General features: G+C 43.7%; 2 non-coding genes across 2 annotated transcripts; one reads left to right on the forward strand and one right to left on the reverse strand.

Annotated features, from left to right (window-relative positions):
* The first annotated feature begins 6,250 nt into the window (after positions 1 to 6,250).
* trnan-guu (transfer RNA asparagine (anticodon GUU)) lies at positions 6,251 to 6,324 on the forward strand. The gene has a single exon. It is a non-coding gene; the product is annotated as a tRNA-Asn (tRNA).
* Positions 6,325 to 10,654: 4,330 nt separating this feature from the next.
* Positions 10,655 to 10,728, reverse strand: trnat-agu (transfer RNA threonine (anticodon AGU)). The gene has a single exon. It is a non-coding gene; the product is annotated as a tRNA-Thr (tRNA).
* Between the last annotated feature and the right edge of the window lie 11,216 nt (positions 10,729 to 21,944).

Consider the following 21,944-nt stretch of genomic DNA (forward strand, 5'->3'; position numbering starts at 1 on the left):
TTATTCACTTTCACTGGATTTCCCACTGAAGCCCAAATAAAATTTCACTCCCTCCGGATCTCCATAAATCCTGCTCTCGCAGCCTCTCTCAATTTGGGAGCTGGGGAACAGCGGGAAACTGATGGCTTTGTTGTCCGTCTGAAATGCGGCTTAGAACTGTTTTTCGCCGAGACAGCGCTGCAGGGGCCTTTAATGATCGCTCACAAATCAACTGAAACCGGTCGGAATGTACAAACCATGTTGCTTTTCCAAAAAAAGGAGTGACATTCATTGTGGAAACAAGGTAGCAGTCTGGTCTCGCTCATTGCACAAATATCCATATCTGAGTGAACCATCTCTCCGGCAACCATTGAGTCCTCGCTTCGGACCTTGTCTGTGAAGAAGAATTCTGAGTTCCGTGTAGCCAATCTCGGATTTTTAAATTTTTGGTATGTGCCTGCTATCGGACCGTCGGGTCAATGCTGGAATATCAGCCGTGCTCCGCTGGCAATTTTTACCGTGCATTTTCTTGCAGACAAAACACACATTGAAAACCTGACGCTGTGAGGCAATAAATCCCGAGGTAAAAGTTATCCTGGTCGGGCTTAAACCACCAACCTTTCAATTAAAAGCCGAACGCACTGACCGATTACACCACAGAGACACTATGTGCTTTGTACTAAACCATTAATTCACCGCGCTAAAGCTTGAGGTTGCAGCGACCAATACAGCAGCTGTCCACCATCAGTTTACTTTTCTAAAATAAAGGGTGTGCAGCTTGCACGAGTGAAGATTTGTGCTGTATTATTTCTGAGCATTAGACTCATAACTGCCTGTATGTTTGAAGGCTCAGTCCCCAGTGGTAGAGAGAACTGGTTTTTTGAACTGTTATTTGACCAGGTTCTATTTCAGTAATATTCCCGTTACCAGAAAATGAGATGAGATGAAACGAGCAGGTCCAACCTGCCGTTCTGTAACACTACACGGCATCGACAAAGTTGCCTCTTTGCACTTACAGTGAAGCGGAGGGCAGTTTTCACCCTTATATCAGCAAGATAGTTGGCGCAGTAAATAGTGTAGATGGGAGCAGAAAGTAGCAAAGGGCCATTGATGATTAACTGAGAGGGCAAAACTGTGACAGATGGAGTTCAATGCGGGGAAGTGTGATATAATCCACTGAGAAACTAAGATAGATCAGAGTATTTTCTAAATGGAGAGAAGTTCGGGAGTATGGAGGAGCAGAGAGATTCAGGGATTCATCTCCCGAAATTTTTGCGTTACTTAATTTGCTGGCTGGCAGCTTGAGTTTACGATGTAATGGTTTCGTTTTCGTGCTGCGGGTTCGATTCTCGATCAAGGAAATAATTTTCACAAAACAATTATGAACATTCCGAATTGAATACACGAAACCGATGATTCTCTGTGAAAGATGAATAACGGTAATCTTCATTAATGAACCGATAAGTTTCTGCTGCCGACCGGTGGAAATATTAGCATGGTTAACGAGTGACAGCGAAACTTTGTTCTTTGCATGTTACGAACTTTCATCCGTTCTCATTTCCCGGACAGTATTTTAAGAGTCTGGTTAAAAATGTTCAGTGTTTATGACACCAGGACTGTGATAGAGCCGTTGTTAAATTTAACAGGAACAAACATTTTCACAGGTGAAGCTCAGCCCTGGACGGTCATCAGGATAACTTCCCAAATAACGTTACCGCCTGGGTTCTAACCGGGGACTTTTCGCGTGTGAGGCGAACGTGTCGACCGCTGAACTAGAGAAACCTTTGCTCAGTTCATAGCACTGTGTCGCTTCTCCGTTAGACAACATCACTTCTGTCCCACACGAAACGCCGGCAATCCTCTTACGCTTTCCCTCACAAACATCTCAATGATCAAAATTTCACAAGGTACAAAGGAAAAAACCTGAAGGAACTAACTAAGGAACTAAGATGTTAATTCATGGGATTTAGGCGTCGCTGGCGAGACCAGCATTTATTGCCCATCCCGAATTGCCCTGGAGACGGTTGTGGTGAGCCGCCTCCTTGAACCGCAGCAGCCCGTGTGGTGAATGTTCTCCCACAGTGCTGTTAGGTTGGGAGTTCTAGGATTTAACCCAGCGACGATGAAGGAATGACGATACATTTCCAAGTCGGGATAGTGTGTGACTTGGAGCGGAATGTGCATATGGTGGTGTTCACATGAGCCTGCAGTCCTTGTCATTCCAGGTGGTAGATGCTGTTGAAGAAGCCTTGGCGAGTTGGTGCAGTGCATCTTGTAGTTGGTACACACTGCAGCAGAGGAAAGATGCGTTCAGTGGTCAAAGTCGGTGTGTGAATGTTGTGTGTGTATTTTCATCCTGAGATACAGAAACAGGCCCGAGACACAAAGCGAAGGCAGGAACTCAGAAATGTGGCCATGCGGGTCCATAAAAAGGCAGACAGTCGGTCAGTCAAAGTCATTCATTCCGACACACGGTCCGGTACTTCGTAATTCAGTCGAGGAGGGAGGCCTGCAGCCAGCAATCAAAAAGCCTGAGAATAAGGCAGAGACGCATTCAGACGGATATACAGGTAGACAGGCAGATAGACAGACAGAGAAGCAGACTGTATCTTTTGCCTTTTGCCCTGATTTGCCAGTAATAATTTTAAGCAGCTTCTGGATCGGTCCCTTCCTTTAATCCTGTGCAGCAGCAGTGACAATAACTTTGGGGATTTGAGGGTTGAGCCGAATCCGAGTCAGTTCCCCAGTCCCCAGGCGAAATTTCCTCATTCCTGGGCACTTTGTATTAAGCAGAGGTTAGCAGCAAAAAGTGTTATTAATGGGAGTAGTGGGACTGAGAAATGCTTAAACAGCCGGCACCCTGTAAAACAGAACTCCAAGTATCGGTTTAAATAAAGTCCTGAACTGACAGAGGGGAGGGCAGATCAGGATTGAATTAAATCATAATTAACTGAATCTAAAGAAGGTTTAAAGAAGTGAATCTGCCAGGAGTGGGATTCCTGACTCTGTGTGTGAGCTGATACTGGGTCAGTCCCGTTCAGTAAAAGAGAGAGCGGCAGGCGGCTCCCAGACAGGGCTCAGGCCGGGACCGGGCAGCGGCTGGATGAGAGAGCGGGGCTCCTGCGCTGTTGCTGTTGCTGCTTCCGTCTCTGTGAGTCCCTGCAGCGGTCGGCACTGATCTCCCTCTTGTGGATTCGGATGCAACCTTTCGGTGTGAGCCTCCTGGCGCAACGGTAGCGCGTGTAACTCTCGATCAGAAGGATGCGTGTTCGAAGCACGTCGGGGTCATCGCATTTTACACGGCGGTAAAGTGTCTCTCTGCTTTCCAGAGGGACAGTATTTTTCGGTTGGGCAGTTCACTCTTTGTAAAATAATAATTATTGTAGAATCATAGAATGGACACAGTACAGAAGGAGGCCATTCGATCTATCGAATCCGTGCCGGCCTTTTGCAACAGCAACTCAGTTTGGCCCTTTCCCCGTGGCCCGTTATTTTTTCCCCTTCAAGTATTTATCAAATTCCTTTTTAAAAGCCACGATTGAATCTGCTTCCACCACCCTTTCAGGCAGCGCATTCCAGATTATAAGTATTCGCTGCGTAAAAATGTTTTTCCTCATGTTGCCTTTGGTTCTTTTGCCAATCACCTCAAATCTGTTTCTTCTGGTTCTCGACCCTTCCGCCAATGAAAACAGCTTCTCTCTATTTACATTATCTAAACCCTTCATGACTTTGAACATTTCTATCAAATTTCCTCTGAACCTTCTCTGCTTCAAGGGGAACAACCCCAGCACGGGGTAAATGTGGTCAATTAGCTCCAATTCATTTATTTGAGCATTAAACAGACCTTTAAACAGTGGCCATGTTTTTTGGAAGCGTGAGCTGGTGGTCAAAGGCGCGTGGATCCAATGTCTGGGGTGTTTCTGGGTTCAAATTTAACCACTGACAGAATTTTTGGCAAAGTTCATTTCGACCTGTTCACAGAAAACCCGAATGTAGTGCGTCAGAGCAGAGGACGTGAAAGAAGCTGAAAGTGAAAGTGCAGATATTAGTTTCATCACGGTGATAGGACACGTTTGCACAGGTAAGGACCACTCACCTCAAGATTCTTTCCAGCAGAGTGGGACAGGTGATCAGAGTGACCGGGCTCCAAAGGCACAATCGATCAATATATGAGGTCGGAAAATGCCAGGTTGTTAACTCGAGTCTCAGCTAGATTAAACAAACCTTTTACCGGTGAACATTTCGACCGGAGTTGAAGGTCCAATTGGTGTGTTCCAAAATGCATCTACTTATTTGTATTGCCATGTGATTCCTCCGGAGTACGCTGTTTGCAATAGCAGATGAGATGTTTAGTATTACTTGTTTACAGGAGAGAGGCTGCGGTTTTGGAGACGCAAACTATGATTTTGATCCATCTCCAAATCGTGGGATTTTACTGGAGCTTTAAACCAGTGCCTTTGACCGCTCAGCCAGGATACTTTCCATCCTACACTTCAGGAGCTAGTTTTACAGGAATAGAATTACTGCAAGCAACAATTCTACCCCTCAAGCACCAATATTCGCACGGCAGCAGGATGCATGTGTCCAGTTAGAAACCTGTCTGAAGGAACATGCAGTCTGACAGAGCAGGAAGACCAGCAGATTGACTTTCTGTTAGAGCAGATGTCGAGTCTCCTTCTTGAGAGTGTTTCGTCAATCCAATCATTAATTCGAGCGTCACTGGAGCCACTTGTGTAAGATGAAGTGTCGGGGGCGGTTTCACATCCGTGACGGACATTAATGACCCTGTTGCGGTTTTGCTGCAAAGTTTCATTTCCCAGCGCCCTAATAACACAACCCGAAACGAAAATCCAACTCTGGTAGGATTCAAACCCACAATCTTTAAAGGTTTTCTCAAACAAACCAAGGAGAAGTCTAAAACGCTATCCATTGCGCCATATAATCAATTATGAAAAAGGCCAAAGAAGAAAGATTTATTTCTCCGGCCCAGGGGCAAAGTTACAATGGATGTTATTCAAGAACTGTCTCCGTGAATTTGTCCGTGGATTTTATTTGCAAAGCTTCGATTTTAAAAGTTACAAAAACCAGGAATAAATTAAGTAAATTACAAGAATCAAATCCGTGATTCACTTTAAGCAAATGAGCTAACCGGACGTACTAACAGTCCATTCAGCATTGTAATTAATTTTTGTACCTGTACGCCAGTTGGTAGCGGTTCCTGGACATGGACCCCGAAATCTCTCTGCTCCTCCACATTTCCTAGTTTCTCACCATTTAGAAAATACTCTGATTTACCTTTCTTAGATTTAAAGTGGATGACTTCGCTCTCCCCAACATTGAACTCGATTTTGTCGCAGTTTTGGCCACTCACTTAATCCATCAATTTTCACTTTTCCAGTTCCTGCTTCTATCCACATTACCATTGCGTCACCAGAATGTTCAAATCACGGGTAACCGTTACTTTTAGAGCTGATAGGATTCTGGATCGTTCCGGAATGAATGCTTTATCTGCTTTTTCTCAATAAACAGAACCTCGTTCTAAAGTCTGCTTCCCTACTTCCCAAATTTCAGGAAGGCGCCTCATTCTGCCCTCGACATTTGATCTTGATCTCCAGATGAAACTATTGAGAAGAGGGAAAATAAGTCCCGAAATCGCTCCACGTGAATCTCAAACGCTTTGGGAGGAAGCTCAGTGCAAACAATCAGGAATTTAAAGGCACCTCAATGACCTGCACTTTCTTTGAATTAGTTTTGTTCGCCTTTCCACCCTCTCGCCACTCGGCAATCACATGAACTGAACTTTACTCTGACCCAGTGTCACCGCGCTGAAATCGAGTATTTCTCGGCTACATTTTTTTCTTAACATCATAGTTACTAGTTTAAAAGTGAAAACTGCCGTCCGCTTCACTGTAAGTGCAAGAGACAACTTTGTAAAATCAATGTCGTTTCACAGACCTGCTCGTTTGACCTGCTCATTTCATCTCATCTCATTTTCAGCAAACCTGAATATTACTGGAATAGAGAATGGCGAATCACAGCTCGAGAAATCAATCCTCTCGACCACGAGGGGACTGAGTCTTCCAACACACAGGTGTTTAATGGCAAGGTGAGTTTAATGTTCAGGAATAATAGAGCACAGATTTTCACTCGTGCAAGCTTCACACCCTTTATTTAGGAAAAGTGAACTGATCGTCGAGAAAGGTGAAATTGATCGATGCAACCTGAATTTTTAGCTCGTTGAATCAGTGGTTCAATTCCAAGTGCGTATGTGGTCTCTGTGGCGCAATCGGTTAGCGCGTTCGGTTGTTAATTGAAAAGTTGGTGGTTTGAGCCCACCCAGGGACGATAGGGTAATTCTTACTTTAATATTCATGGTCTCGTATTTCCTGGTTTCTGATGTTTGTTTTGGCTGCAAAACAAAATGCCCGGTTTCGATGGCCAGCTGAACACGGCCGATTTTCCACCATTCAACCTGTGATTGGCTTCGCGGAAATCAGAATTCTTCTGGACAGACAAGGTCCGAAGGTTGCAGGAGAGCCGCTTCACTCTGACATGGATATTTCTGCAGTGAGCGACACCAGACTGTTTCCACAATGAATGTCACTCCCTTTTATATTGGAAACGCAAAATTGTATTCACATTCCGTTGGGTTTCAGTTGATTTGGGAGAGATCATGAAAGGATCCTGCAGCGCTGCCTCGGAAACGAACAACAATTCGAAGCCGCATTACAGTCGCGGCAACAAATCCCTGCATCCGAGTATCTGCACCCTTAAATCCGAGTATTTGCACCCTTACACCAGAATAACTGCACCCTTACACCGGAGGATCTGCACCCTTAAATCCGAGCATCTGCACCTTTTCAGCGGAGTGTCTGCACCCTCACACCGGAGTATCTGCGCCCTTACACCGAAGTATCTGCACCGTTACACCCGTTAACTCATCAACTGTCCCCAATCATCTTTATCAGCGTCAGGAGCCCTAAACAAAACCCAACAGGAAGAAATTGGCTTTATAATTCTTCACTAATGTACGGACACATTATTATTTACGGTACTTTAAGGGAGATTTGAGGAAAGTGGCCGCTGATACTCAGAAACTACTACTTGTTGCTTTTTTTTTCAAGCGGGCTCGTTGGTCTCGGGGTATGATTCTCGCTTCGGGTTTGTTGTTTGAAATATGTGAGTGATCCCGGGTTCAAATCCCGGACGAGCCCTCATTTTTCCCCCCGACTTTTGATCTTGAGCTGCTGTTCAAACTGGCAGGGTGTTTGGAGGAATCTCAATGATCTCACGTCTTCTGAATGCATTCTGCTCGCAATCGCAATTGCAATTGACCTTGAAACCGCTCTCGGATTTCATCTCACTGAAGCAGAATGTGGCCGCTTTTTATCTGTCAGCGTGGAGTTGACGAGGTTGTGGTTGATAACCGCGGGCACACCTGTCCGGACATTGGTATTCAGAATGTACAAAATGCTGTCTCAAATACTCTGTTCTCATCCTGGGAGCTCTAGTTTTCCATGCCCAACCATTCCCCGAGTAAGAATGTATCCAGTCTGTACCCGAACTATCTCCTCACTCAAAGCCTCCCATTGCTCATTTACTGTTTTACCTGCCAATTTTTGATTCCAATCCACCTGGACCCGATCCCTTTTCAACTCGCTGAAATTCGCTCTTCCCAGTTGAGTATTTTCATACCTGATTTTTCCTTGCATTTTCCATAACTACACTAAATCTGCTGCAAATGCTCCCCCAGAGAATCATGCTCCACTTGCCCCACTTCTTTCCCCTAAATAAATCCAGCACTGCTTCCTTCCTCGTTGGGCTGAAAACATACGGATTAAGAAATTTCTCTTGGACACATTTCAGGAATTGCTCGCCCTCTTTGACTTTTACACTGCTATTTCCCAGTCTATATTCGGATAAATGAAGTTCCCTTTTATCACTACTCTAAAATTATTGCATCTTTCTCTAATTTACCTGCCAATTTGCTCCTCTATCTCCTTCCCACTATTTGGTCCCCTATAGAATGCATCCAGCAGCGTAATAGCTCCTCAATTGTTCCTTAATTCTAAACAAATAGATTCTGCCTTTGAACCCTTAAGCAGGGCGACCCTTTCTACCGCTGTAACAGTATTTTTGATCAATAGTGCCTGCTCCCCTCTAGCCCCGCCCCCCCTCCTTTTTTCCCCTGCCTTTCCTGAATACGTTGTCGCCTGGAATATCCAAGTGGCCACTCCTCCGCTTGTTTGAGCCAGGTCGACACTATAACATAATCCCATGTTACCACTTGTGTCTGCAGCTCACCAACCTTATTTACCAAGTATGTTAAACACAACATCAGGGCATAAAGGTCGGACAAGTTCTAATGCCCAATTAAATGTTCTATACACTAATGTACGTAGCATAAGAAATAAAACAAGTGAATTAGAAGCGTAAATTAAGCTTATAGTGCATGACGTAGTGCTCATCACTGAGACCTGACGACAAACTGGGCATGACTGTGAGATAAATATTTCAAGTTATAAGCCGTTTGGAAAGGATAGGGACATTGGAAAAGGCGGTGTAGTAGCGATATTGATGAGGAATACTATTACTGCATTGGAAAGAAGAGATATCAGTAAAGGTGAGCACGCAGTAGAAAGGCTTTGCGTGGAAATGAGTAACAGAATAGAATACAAGACTTTGGTGGGAGTTGTTTATAGACTTCCGGATAGCAGTGAAAAAGTAACAGGATACACAAAAGCGGACAGGTTGTTAGGGGTCTGGAACTCACTGTCTGAAAGGGTGGTCGAGGCAGAAAACCTCAACTCATTTAAAAAGTACTTGGATGTGCATTTGAAGTGCCGAAACCAACAGGGCTATGGACCAAGTGTTGGAAAGTGGGATTAAGTTGGATAGCTCTTTTTCGGCCGGCACAGGCACGATAGGCCGAATGGCTTCCTTCTGTTCTGTAACTTTCTATGATTCCATGATTCCGTGTGTGGGAAGGGAATCACTCAGTCATCACACGTGCTGAGACACCAGGGAGTTCAAAAGTGACTGCAGGAGTTAGATTCTGCTGTTAATCCCATCCAGAACTGAACCATTTTCATTCTGACATTTCGGGTTTGTTTCTTCTGATGTTAATAACCCCTATAACTGGGCTGGAGTTTAATTTTCTGGATATCTGTTGAATAAATCAGCTTTGTTTTAAACATCTTGTTGTAGATTTTGGTCTTTCCCACCTGAGTGTTTAGCATCACCTGACCGGAGCTCAGAAAGGACAATCTGGGGGCAGGATCGTCCGGTGGGAACAGAACTTCAACCTGGACACAGTCCTTCAGGGCCACACTGAGAGGGGCAAACAGCACTTTGGTCTTTCTTGTCTCTGTTCACTGATAGCAAAGTGGCCGTGCGGCATCCAGTCTAAAAATGACTGTGGTAATTATTCTCTGAAGATTTAACCTCTTTGTGTGACAGTCCTGAATCGACCATTTAAGGCAGGCGTTAACTCATTTAAAATAAACCCGCTTAAAATAAATGGGTTATGAATTGTGATTTCCGTGAAGCCAATGTTCCATTCATTTATATGATTGATGTGCCTGCTCTCCGACCGCAGGGTAAATGGTGGAATATCAGCCCTGCTCAGCCGGCGATGATCACGGTACATTTTCTTGCAGACAAAACACACATTGAAACCCTGGAACTTGGAGGCGATGAAACCTTAGAGAAAATAAAATTAGGGCTCAAACCATCAAACCTTCGCGTTAACCGATAGCACCACGAGACAGTTGAAGAATTTACCGACGAAACCAATAATTTACTCAGCTGAACTTTGAGGTTGCAGTGACCAATATAACAGTTGTCAACTGTCAGTCCAAAATGAATGGTTGAAGCTTGCAGGAGTGAAAATCAAACGAGCCGGTCTTCACTCTGAAATCAGCAACTATGAAGTTAAGAGAAACGTGCCGGAGAAATACTCGATTTCAGCGCGGTGACACTGGGCCAGAGTAAAGTTCAGTTAATATAATCGCCCAGTGGCGAGAGGGTGGATTTGGAACTCCTGAGCGACTGCACTGCGCATTTTCAAAGTCTGCTTGGAGCACCAATCCCTTCACTTCATCACTTACAGGGACAATTCGATTCTCGGTTTCTTTTCCCTGACGCTTGGTGAAATTTTAAAATTGGAAGCGACCAATATCAAAGCGAACCTCGTCACCGACATGCTCACAGATACAAAGCGGACACACTCTGCTTCAGTGAGATGAATGCCCAGAGCGGTTTCAAGGTCGAATGCAATTGTAAGCAAAGCTCGTTCAATGAACGTGCAGGTCATTGAGGTGCCTTTGAAGTCCTGATTGTTTAAACTGAACTTCTTCAGCAGGTGCTTGAGATTCAGGTGGAGTGATTTGGGGACTTCATTCCTCTCTTTGCAAAAGTCAAAATCACAAGTCTAGGGTTAAATTCAGGCATCTCCGGGCTGTGACTCTGGAATCGAGAATTGTTCCCCGACCTCAACCAGCCCAGAGACAAGAAGGTGTCCTTCCATTGACGTGTTCCGGTCACATTCCATGAGAGGTCTATTTGTGGAATGAAAGGGCATTTTTGAAGAGGCATGCTGATCAGTTCTGTGTTTGCTCCTGAACAAGGACAAACACCGCACTGTGTGTTTTCGCATACAGTATAAATTACATAAAGGCGCCGCTGGGAGTTGAACCCAGGACCTCCAGTTTACTAGACAGGCGCTTTAACCAACTAAGCCACGGAGCCAATTCCTGGTATTGCTTTTAACCTCTTCTCTTTAATATCTATCAGACACACGCCACATTCTGTTGGGGGTTCAGACTGTTCCATCTTTGTCAATTTCGCTTGCCCGTTTCCCTGTGAATCCAGATACTGCCGGCGTTTCAGGCTGTGTTTATCTTTGTGTGTCCATCAGTGCGTTGATCAGAGAGAGCCAGCATGGATTTGTAAAGGCGAAGTCAAGTCCAACGAAACTAGTTGAACTTTTTGAAGATATAATAACGTGGTAGATAATGGAGTGTCTCTGGGTGTTATATGTATATTGACTTCCAGAGGCATTCGATGAGGTGCCACATAAGAGATTGTTAACACAAATGGGAGCACATGGAAATTAAAACAACCCATTGACATGGGTGGGGAGTTGGTTAGGAGGTAGGAGACAGAGAGTAGTGATAAAGGATCTGTGCTCAAATTGACAGGATGTGATTAGTGGTGTCCCCCAGGGATCTGTACCGGGGCATCAGCTTTTTACTATATGCATAAATGACGTAGATGAATGAATGAGAGCCGTATATCCAAGTTTGTCGACGACACCAAGTTAGGTGGCACAGTGAGTAGTGCAGGTCGGAGCATAAACTTATAATGGAAACTGATAGATTAAGTGAGTTGGTAAAACTGTGGCAGATGGAACTTACATAGAATTACATAGAATGTACATCGCAGAAACAGACAATTCGGCCCAACTGGACTATGCCGGTGTTTATGCTGCAGACGAACCTTCTCGAACCCCTCTTCATCTAACCTTATGAGCAAACCCTTATATTCCTTTCTCCTCCATGTGTTTATCTAGCTTCCCCGTAAACGCATCCATGCTTTTCGTCTGAACTACTTCTTGAGGTAGCGAGTTGCACATTCTAACGAGTCTCTGGGTATATATGGTTCTCTTGAATGCCATATTGGATTACTTAGTGACAATCTTTTATTTATGGCCCCATGTTTTGGAATCCTCACCACCAAAAGTTCAAACACCTTATCCACATCTGACCTATCAAACCCTTGCATAATCTTGAAGTCCAGTATGAGGTCAGCCCTCAGCCTTCTCTCTCCGATGGAAAAGAGCCCCAGTCTGTTCAATCTTTCAATATGGGGAAGTATGAACTTTGGACCGAAGCAAGATAGGTTAGAATATTTTCTAACTGGTGAGAAACTAGGAACTGTGGAGGTGGAAAGATGTTTAAAGGCCCAAGTGCAGAAATCACTAAAAGTCAGTGGACATTTACAAAAAATAACCCAAAAGGCTAATGGAATGTTGGCCTTTATCTCAATGGAGCTGGAATTCAAAGGGGTGGAAGTTATGTTCCAGTTATATCAACTCTGCTGAGACCACATTTAGAGTCCTGCATTCAGTTCTGAGCACCACACCTCAGGGAGGATATATTGGCCTTGGAGGGGGTGCAGCGCAGATTCACCAGAACGATACCGGGGCTAAAATAGTTAAGTTATGCTGGACAGGTTGCACAGACAAGGTTTGTATTTCCTTGTGTATTGAAGATTAAGTGATGATGTAATCGAGTTGTTGAAGGTGATTAAATGAATGTAAGGAATCTTACGAAGGGGATAATCTCCGAAAGCTTGTGATTTTAAAATAAATTTGTTGGACTATAACCTGGTGTTGTAAGATTCTTTACATTTGTCCACCCCAGTCCATCACCGGCATCTCCACATCGTGATTAAATGAGCCAGTGGTGTGTGTGTGAGCTGTGAAACAGCTTGAAATCCCAATCCTCTCCACCACTGGGGACTGAGTCTTCCAACATACAGGGATTTTCACTCGTGCACGTTTCATCCACATTTTCTGCTCTTCATTTCTCCGACCTGCTTGTTGCGCCTTTCCCTTCAATTCAGGACTTACAGGAAAAACTCTATTCTGCGGTCAATCTTCGGGTCAGATGGTGAGATTTCAAATAATTGAAATCGACCCGTATCAACCCCAATATCGTCACCTGCACGTTTGACAAATTCAAAGCGGCTTCAATCGCGGTTTGGCTGCACAACTCGTTCAAAGATAGTGTCGGTAATTGGAGGGTCTTTCAAGTCATGACAGGAACATAACAGTTCGCACTGCCGTTTTCCGCAAGACGCTTCAGATTCATGTGGAATGATTTCGGTCTGGCGGTTAAATCTGTTCCCTCTTCACAAATCCCCATTTGACCCCGTGTCTTTTAATATTTTTGATAACCGATACCAAATCGGTTTGTCCTGTATTGTACATTACTTTTTAAATATTACAGATAAGCAGAGCACTTGAGCTGTCACAGCTGTGACTTTGTCTTTTCTCCCTCTCCTCTAGATCTCACCGGCAACTGCCACTAACCACAATCTTCTGTCACACTTCCCCATCAGAAAGATCAGAGTCTCGATTTTGAAATGAAATAACGCCCATCTCTTCAGTAACCGACAGCCCAGAGAGAGTTTCTTAGTTTCAGCTCCCACTTTCCCCAAATCCTCCTTGAAGTACCATGATTGTCCTTAAGTCACTAATAATATAATTAAATGTTCTTATCTTCTGGAGTTTTATTTCAGATTCCACGGCTTTTAAAGGTCACTGCGGATGTTTAACGAAGCGCCTCTTGGTTGGAGGCTTCTGTGTGGAAAACATCACTAAGCGATAATTGAGAGACCGACGAGGAAGGTGTTTGATGGGAGCACTGGTGACACAGACCGTGCGCGGCTCTGGTGGCGCAATCGGTCAGCGCGCGTTATTTCTACAACAATTATACTCTCGAGAAATGCCGAGGTTGTGAGTTTCAACCTCACCTAAAGTAGTTGAGCCTTTTGCTTCTGAACATTTTGACCAGAGTTCAAAGTTCAAACAGTATATTCCATAACACATCGACTTCTTCGTGTTCCCATGTGGGCACTGAGTCTCCTCTGGCCTACTGTGTTGCAATAGCAGGTGCCATTTTACTGTATAAAATCATAGAAGGTTACAGAAATGAAGGAGGCCATTCGGCCCATCGAGTCCGTGCCAGCTCTATGCATGAGCAATCCAGCTCGTCCCACTGCCCCGCCCTATCCCCGTAGCCTTGCACATTTTTTCGTTTCAATTACTTACACATTGCCATTTTGAAGGCCATGATTGAATCTGCCTCCACCACCCGCTCTGGCAGAGAATTCCAGATTCTAATCACTCGCTGTGTAAAAACAGTTTCTCCGCACATCACCTTTGGTTCTTTTGCCAATCACCTTAAATCTATGCCCTCTGGTTCTAGACTCTTCCGCCAAAGGGAACAGTTTCTCTCTATCCACTCTGCCTAGACCCTTCCTGATCTTGAACACCTCAATCAATTCTCCTCTTAACCTTCCCTGTTCCAAGATGAACAATCCCAGCCTCTCCAGTCTATCGACGAAATTTAAGTCCCTCATCTCTGGTATCATTCTAGTAAATCTCCTCCGCACTCTTTCTGAGGCCTTCACATCCTTCCTAATGTTCGGTGCCTGGAGCTGGACACAATACTCCAGTGTTTTATAAAGGTTCATCATGACTTCATTGCTTTTGTACTCTCTGCCTCAGTTTATAAGGCCCAGCACCCCGCATGCTTTTTTAATGGCTTTCTCAACCTGCCCTGCCACCTTCAACGATTTGTGCACATACATCCCCATATCCCCCTGTTCCTCCACCCCTTTTAGAATTGCGCCCTCCAATTTATATTGTTTGTAGGAGGAAGAGGGGGCGATTGGCGGCAGCTGAAATGGTAAAGCGGCCGGCACGAGATCTTTAAATCTAAAGAACCAAACACACAATTCTTCTTTCCGTGAAGTGGGTATTCATCGGTTTGAAGTGTCGTGTCGGGAAAATTCCGGAGGAAAATCTGCTGCCTGGTGTCACGGTGTATCGGGTGAAATTATTCAGCTTTCAATTGTTGATCGGCGGAAAGGTCAAGAGGCGTTTTCCAGCTCCCGTGTGGAACAAGTTTAGCTTTTGAGCCATTGGGTAAAGTGTTTTCTTTTAATCAGTGTGAACGAAGACAGAATATTTGGCACAAACAAAAAGAATTGTGAACTCACGAGTTCACTGTCCATGTTTCTTCCATCATGTTCAACAGAAGCAAGGATTCTCATAAACACGTTGTTGAGAATTTTATAAAACGGACCCTCACCCTCGTTCGACATCGACAATGAATAATTTATAGTACTACCATGAATCTGTACAATGGGATCTAATCTCACAGCGAGCCTGGGTAACGCAGTCGTTAGCACATCAGACTTTTAAAACAGGTCGGGATCTGAGGATCAAGTCCCTGTTCAGGCTGTAAATTTTGGAACAGCTGGCAAGTTCTGCCTTTCCAACGGCCAACTTTACTAATAGGAACAGGAGTAGGCCATTCAGCCCCTCTAATCTGCCCCGCCAGTCAATGAGATCATCGCTAATCTGCGAACTCAACTCGACTTTCGACCTATCTCCATATCCCTTGAGTCCCTGAGCACCCAAATATCTATTGATCTCAGTTTCGAATATATTCAACGGCTCAACGGCTCAGCATCCACAGCACTCCGGGGTACAGAATTCCAATGATTCACAACCCTCTCAGTGAAGAAATTATTCCTCATATCTGTCCTAAATGGCCGACTCCTCATCATGAGATGATAACCCTTAGTTCTCGAGTCTCCAGCTAGGGAAAACAGCCTCTCAGCATCTACACTGTCAAGTCTTCTAATAATTTTATACTTTTCAATGACATCACCTCATTATTGTAAACTCCAGAGAATATCGGCCCATTCTACTCAATCTCTCCTCACAGGACAACCCTCTCACCCCAGGAATCAATCCAGCCAAACTTTTTAGCACCAACTCTAAGGCAATTGTTCCGCAGGTAAGGAGATCAAAACTGTACATAGTACTCCAGGTGTGGTCTCACCAAAGCCCTGTATAATTGCAGCAAGACTTCCATACTACAACCACTTCGCAATAAAGGCCAAGATACTAATTGCTTTCCAAATTGCTTGCTGCACCTGCATGTTAACTTTCTGTAATCCGTGTACAAGGACACACACATCTCTCTGAATAGCAACATTTCGTAGTCTCTCACATTTTAAACGATATTCTGCTTTTCTATTCTTCCTACAAAGTGAATAACCTCACATTTCCCCTCTTCATACTTCATTTGCCACCTTCACGCCCATTCACTTAACCTGTCTGTATCACTTCGCAGCCTCTTTGCGTCCTCCTCACAGCTTACTTTCCCACCTACTTTTGTATCATCAGCAAACTTGGATACATTACACTCGGTCCCCTCATCTAAGTCATAAAAATAGATTGTAAATAGCTGAGGCCCAAGCACTGATCTCCACGGCACCCCACTAGTTATAACCTGCCAACCCGAAAATGACCTGTTTATTCCGGCTTTCTGTTTACTGTCCGTCAATAAATCCCCAATCCATGCTAATATATTACTCACAATCCCATGACCCTAATCTTGAGTAACAGCCACTTGTGCGGCACCTTATGTAATGCCTTTTGAAAATCCAGACATACTACATCCACTGGTTCTCACTTTTGTACCCTGATAGTTACACCCTCAAAAACTCTAATACATTTGTCAAACACGATTTCCCTTTCATAAAACCGTGTTACATGTGCATAATCAAATTAGGATTTCCTAAGTGCCCTGTTACTACGTCCCTATTAAAAGATTCTACCATTTTCCCGACTACTATTGTCAGGCTAACTGGCCTGTTTTCTCTCTCCCTCCTTTCTTGAATAGCGGGGTTACATTTGCTACCTTCCAATCCACGGGAACCTTTCTAGAATCCAAGGAATTCTAGAAGATCAAAATCAATACATCCACTATCTCTGCAGCCACCTCTTTTAAAACCCTATGATGTAGGCAATCAGGCCCGGGAGATTTGGCGGCTTTTAGACCCATTAATGTTTACAGTACTTTTTCATTACTAATCTTAAATACTTTAAGTTCCTCACTCTCATTAGAAGGTAGTTTCCCCACTATTTCCGATACGTTCTTTGTGTCTTCTTCTTTGAAGAAATATACAATATATTTGTTAAACGCCTCTGCCATTTACTTATTCCCCGTTATAATTTCTCCTGTCTCTGTCTCCAAGGGACCCATGTTTACTTTCGTGAATCTGATAGAAACAAAGAGACATAGAAAGAAGGAGCAGGAGCAAGCAATTCGGCCCTTCGAGCCTGCTCCATCATTCAATATAATCATGGCTGATCTTCTATCTCAATACTATATTCCCGCTCTCTTCCCATACCCCTTCATACTTTTTTGAGTCTAGAAATCTATCGAGCTCCTTCTTAAACATATTCAGTGACTTGGCCTCCACAGCCTTCTGTGGTAGGGAATTCCACAGGTTCAACTCCCTCTGAGTGAAGAAATTTCTCCCCATCTCAATCCTAAATAGCCTCCCCCGTATCCTGAGACTGTGACCCCTCGTTCTGGACCACCCCAGCCAGAGGAAACATTCTCCCTGCATCCAGTCTGTCTCGCCCTATCAGAATTTTATATGTTTCAATGAGATCCCCTCTCATTCTTCTGAACTGCAATCAATACAAGCCAAGTCGACCCAATCTCTCCTCATACGACAGTCCTGACATCCCAGGAAACAGTCTGGTGAACCTTCGCTCCACTCCTTCTATGGCAAGTATATGCCTCTCAGCTTAGGAGACGAAAACTGCAGACATCCTTGCTTCTTTATTCAAATCCTCTTGCAATGAAGGCCAACATACCATTTGCCTTCATAACTGCTTGCTGCACCTACATGTTTGCTTTCAGTGGCTGATGTACAACGATACCCAGATCCCTTTGTACATCAACATTTCCCAATCTATCACCATTTAAATTATACTCTGCCTTTCTGTTTTCCTTCCGAAGTGGACAACTTCACATTTATCTACATTATACTGCATCTGCCATGTATTTGCCCACTCACTCAACTTGTCTAATTTGCCTTGAATCCTCTTTGCATCCTCCTCTTAACTCACGATCCCACGTACTTTTGTGTCGTTAGCAAACTTGGAAATTTAACATTTGGTTCTCTCTTCCAAATCATCGATATATGTTGTGAATAGCTGGGGCCCAAGCACTGATCCCTGCGGTACCCCACTTACCACTGCCTGCCACCCGGAAAAAGACCAATTTATTCCGACTCTATGTTTGCTATCTGTTAACCAATTTTCAATTCATGCCAGTATATTACCTCCAATCCCATGTGCTTTAACTTTGCACAGTAACATCTTATGTGGGACTTTATCAAACGCCTTCTGAAAATCCAAATACACCACATCCACTGATTTTCCCTAATCTATTCGAACAGTTACATCCTCAGAAAATTCCAGTAGGTTTCTCAAACATGATTTCCCTTTCATAAATCCATGCTGACTTTGTTTAATCCCTTTTCTAAGTGTCCTGTTATCATGTCCTTTATTATAGACTCCAGCATTTTCCCTAATACTGATGTTAGGCTAACCGGTTTGTAGTTCCCTGTTTTCTCTCTCCCTCCTTTTTTAAAAAGTGGGGTTACATTTGCCACCCTCCAATCTGCAGGAACTGTTCTAAAATCTATAGAATTTAGGACGAAAACAACTAATGCATCCACTATTTGCATGGTTACCTTTTAGTACTCTTGGATGCAGATTTTCAGGTCCTGGGGATTTATTCGCTTTCAGTCCCATTAATTTCTCCAGCACTATTTTTTATTAATACTAATTTCCTTTAATTGCTCCTTCTCACTAGTCCATTGGTTCCCTAGCATTTCTGAGAATTTTTTTGTGTCCTCTTCCATGAAGACAGAACCAAAATATTTGTTTAATTGCTCTGCCATTTCCCTGGTCTACATTATTAATTCTCCCGTTTCTGACTGTAAGGGACCTACATTTGTCTTCACTAATCTTTTTCTTTTTACATATTTGTATAATTTTTTACAGTCCACTTTTATGTTCGTTGCAAGTTTGCGCTCATACTCTATTTTGCCTCTCTTAATAAATCTCTTGGTCCTTTATTGCTTTATTCTAAACAATTCCCAATCCTCAGGCTTGCTCCTTTTTCTGGCAACTTTATATGACTCCTCTTTGGATGTAATACTATCCTTAGTTTCTATTGTTAGCCATGGTTGGGCCGCATTTCCTTCTGCGTTTTTGCGACAGAAATGAAAGTATAATTCTTTCAATTCATGCATTCATTCCCTAAATGTTAGCCATTGCCTATCCACTGTCATGCCTTTTAATGAAGCTTCCCAATCTATCATAGTCAACTCACTCCTCATACCTTCGTACTTTCTTTTGTTCAGATTTAGCACCTTAGTTTCAGAATGGACTACTTCATTTTCCATCTTAATGAAGAATTCTATCATGTTAGAATCACTCTTCCCTTAAGGACCCCGCACAACAAGTATTATTGCTAATTTGGTTTGGCCAGTCGATATGCAGATTAAAGTCAACCATGATTACTGCATCATACTGCAGTGCTATTTATAGGATAAAGTCACCCCCTGCTGGTGTGTACACCATCATACATCATTGATATTTATAGAATATTGTCACCTCCTGTTGGCGTTTACACCATCATGCAGCAGTGATATTTATTGGATAACGTCACCGCACTTTAGGAAGTATGTAAACGCCTTACAGAGGGGTGTAGAAGAGATGTACTCGAACGATTCAAGGGACGAGGGACTTAAATGACGTAGATAGCCTGGAGGAGGTGGGGTTGTTCTCCGTGGAACAGAGACGGTTGCGAAGAGATTTGATAGAGGCATTCAAAATCATGAAGGGTCTAGACAGAGTAGGTCGAGAGAAACTGTTTCCATTGGAGGAAGAGTCAAGGACCAGAGGACATGGGTTTAAGTTGTTTTGCAAAAGATACATGAGGAAAAACTTTTCAACACAGCGAGTGATTAGGATCTGGAATGCACTGCCCGAGGGGGTGGTGGAGGCAGATTCGATCATGGCCTTCAAAATGGAACTGGATAAGTACTTGAAAGGAAAAATGTTGCATGGCTACGGGAATAGGGTGGGGGAGAGCGACTTTCTTGATTCGTCTTGCATAGAGCCAGCGCGACCCGATTACCCGAATTGCCTCCTTCCGTGCTGTAACCTTTCAATGACTCTATGATTCTAATATCACGAGTATATGAGGGAGTACACACCAGCAGGGTGTGACATCATTCGATGAATATCACTGTTGTATAATGGTGTAAACACCAGCAGAGGGTGACATTATACTATAAATATCACTGCTGTAAGATGGAGGGCACACCAGCAGGGGGTGATATTTTTCTATGAATATTACTGCTCCATGATTGAGTACACACCAGCAGGGGGTGACATTATTATCTGAGTATCACTGCTGTGTGTTGCAGTGCACATCAGCGGGGGGCGAGACATTATTCTATGAATATCACTTCTCTATGATGGAGTACACACCAGCAGGAGATGACATTATTCGATAGATCTCATTGCTGCAAGATGGAGTACACTGCGGCAGGATGTGACGTAATTCTATAAATATCGCTGCTGTATGATGCAATACACACTGGAAGGATGAGACGTTAATCAATTAATATCACTGCAGTATGATGCAGAAAACACCAGCAGGATGTGACATTATTCTGTCAATAAAGGGGGCAGTAGCAACATGGATACAGAATTGGTTAAGGGACAGGAAACAGAGAGTAGTGGTGAACGGTTGTTTTTCGGACTAGAGGGGAGTGTACAGTGGTGTTCCCCAGTTGTCGGTGCTGGAACCATTGCTTTTCCTGATATATATTAATGACTTGGACTTGGTGTACAGGACACAATTTCAAAATTTGCAAATGACACAAAACGTGGAAGGATAGTAAGCAGTCCGGAGGATAGTGATCGAATTCAAAAGGATATAGACAGCCGGTGGCATGGGCGGACACGTGGCAGATGAAATTTAACCCAGAAAAATGCGAAGTGATGCATGTCGGTAGCAATAAGGAGGAGAGGCCATATAAACTAGAGGGCACAATTCAAAAATGGGTACAAAAACAGGGAGATCTGGGGGTATAAGTGCACAAATCGTTGAAGGTGGCAGGGCAGGTTGAGAAAGTGGTTAAAAAAGCATATGGGATCCTGAGACTTATAAATAGAGGCATAGAGTACAAAAGTATGGAAGTCATGAGGAAACTTTATAAAACACTGTTTCGGCCACAACTTGACTATTGTGTCCAACTCAGGGCACCACACTTCAGGAAAGATGTGAAGGCCTCAGAGTGGGTGCAGAAGAGATTTACGAGAATGATTCTAGGATTGAGGGACTATAGTTACGTGGATAGACTGGAGAAGCTGGGGTTGTTCTCCTTGGAACAGAGATGGTTGCGAAGAGATTTGATAGAGGTATTCAAAATCATGAAGGGTCTAAACAGAGTAGATAGAGAGAAACGTTCCAATTGGCGGAAGGGATAAGAACCGGAGGACATAGATTTAAGGTGATTGTAAAAGAAACAAAGGTGACATGAGGTAAAACATTTTGACACAGCGAGTGGTTAGAATCTGGAATGCACTGCCCGAGAGGGTGGTGGAGGCAGATTCAATCATGGCCTTCAAAATGGAACTGGATAAGTACTTGCAAGGAAAAATGTTGCATGGCCGCGAGGATAGGGCAGGGAGTCGGACGAGCTTGATTGCTCATCCATAGCGCTGGCGCGGACTCGATGGGCCAAATGACCTCCTTCCGTGATGTGACCTTTCTATGATTCTATGAAACTAATAACAGTGCTGTATAATGGGGAACACACCAGCAGGAGGTGACATTATTAAAAAATATCACTGCTGTATGAAGCAATACACAACTGCAGGAGGTGACATTATTCTGTAAATATCATTGCTGTATGATGGAGTACACACCAGCAGGAGGTGACATTATTCTAGAAATATCATTGCTGTATGATGGAGTACACACCAGCAGGAGGTAACATTATACTAGAAATATCTCTGCTGTGTGATGGAGTACATACCTGCAGGAGGTGACATTATTCTATAAATATCACTGCTGTACGATGGAGCACACACCAGCAGGAGGTGACAATATTCTATAAATATCACTGCTGTTTGATGGAGTACACTCCAGCAGGAGGTGACATTATTCTATAAATATCACTGCTGTATGATGGAGTACACACCAGCAGGAGGTGACATTATATTATAAATATCTCTGCTGTGTGATGGAGTACACACCAGCAGGGGCTGATATTATATT

This window comes from Heptranchias perlo, unplaced genomic scaffold (genome assembly GCF_035084215.1).
Source record: "Heptranchias perlo isolate sHepPer1 unplaced genomic scaffold, sHepPer1.hap1 HAP1_SCAFFOLD_73, whole genome shotgun sequence".
NCBI lineage: Eukaryota > Metazoa > Chordata > Chondrichthyes > Hexanchiformes > Hexanchidae > Heptranchias > Heptranchias perlo.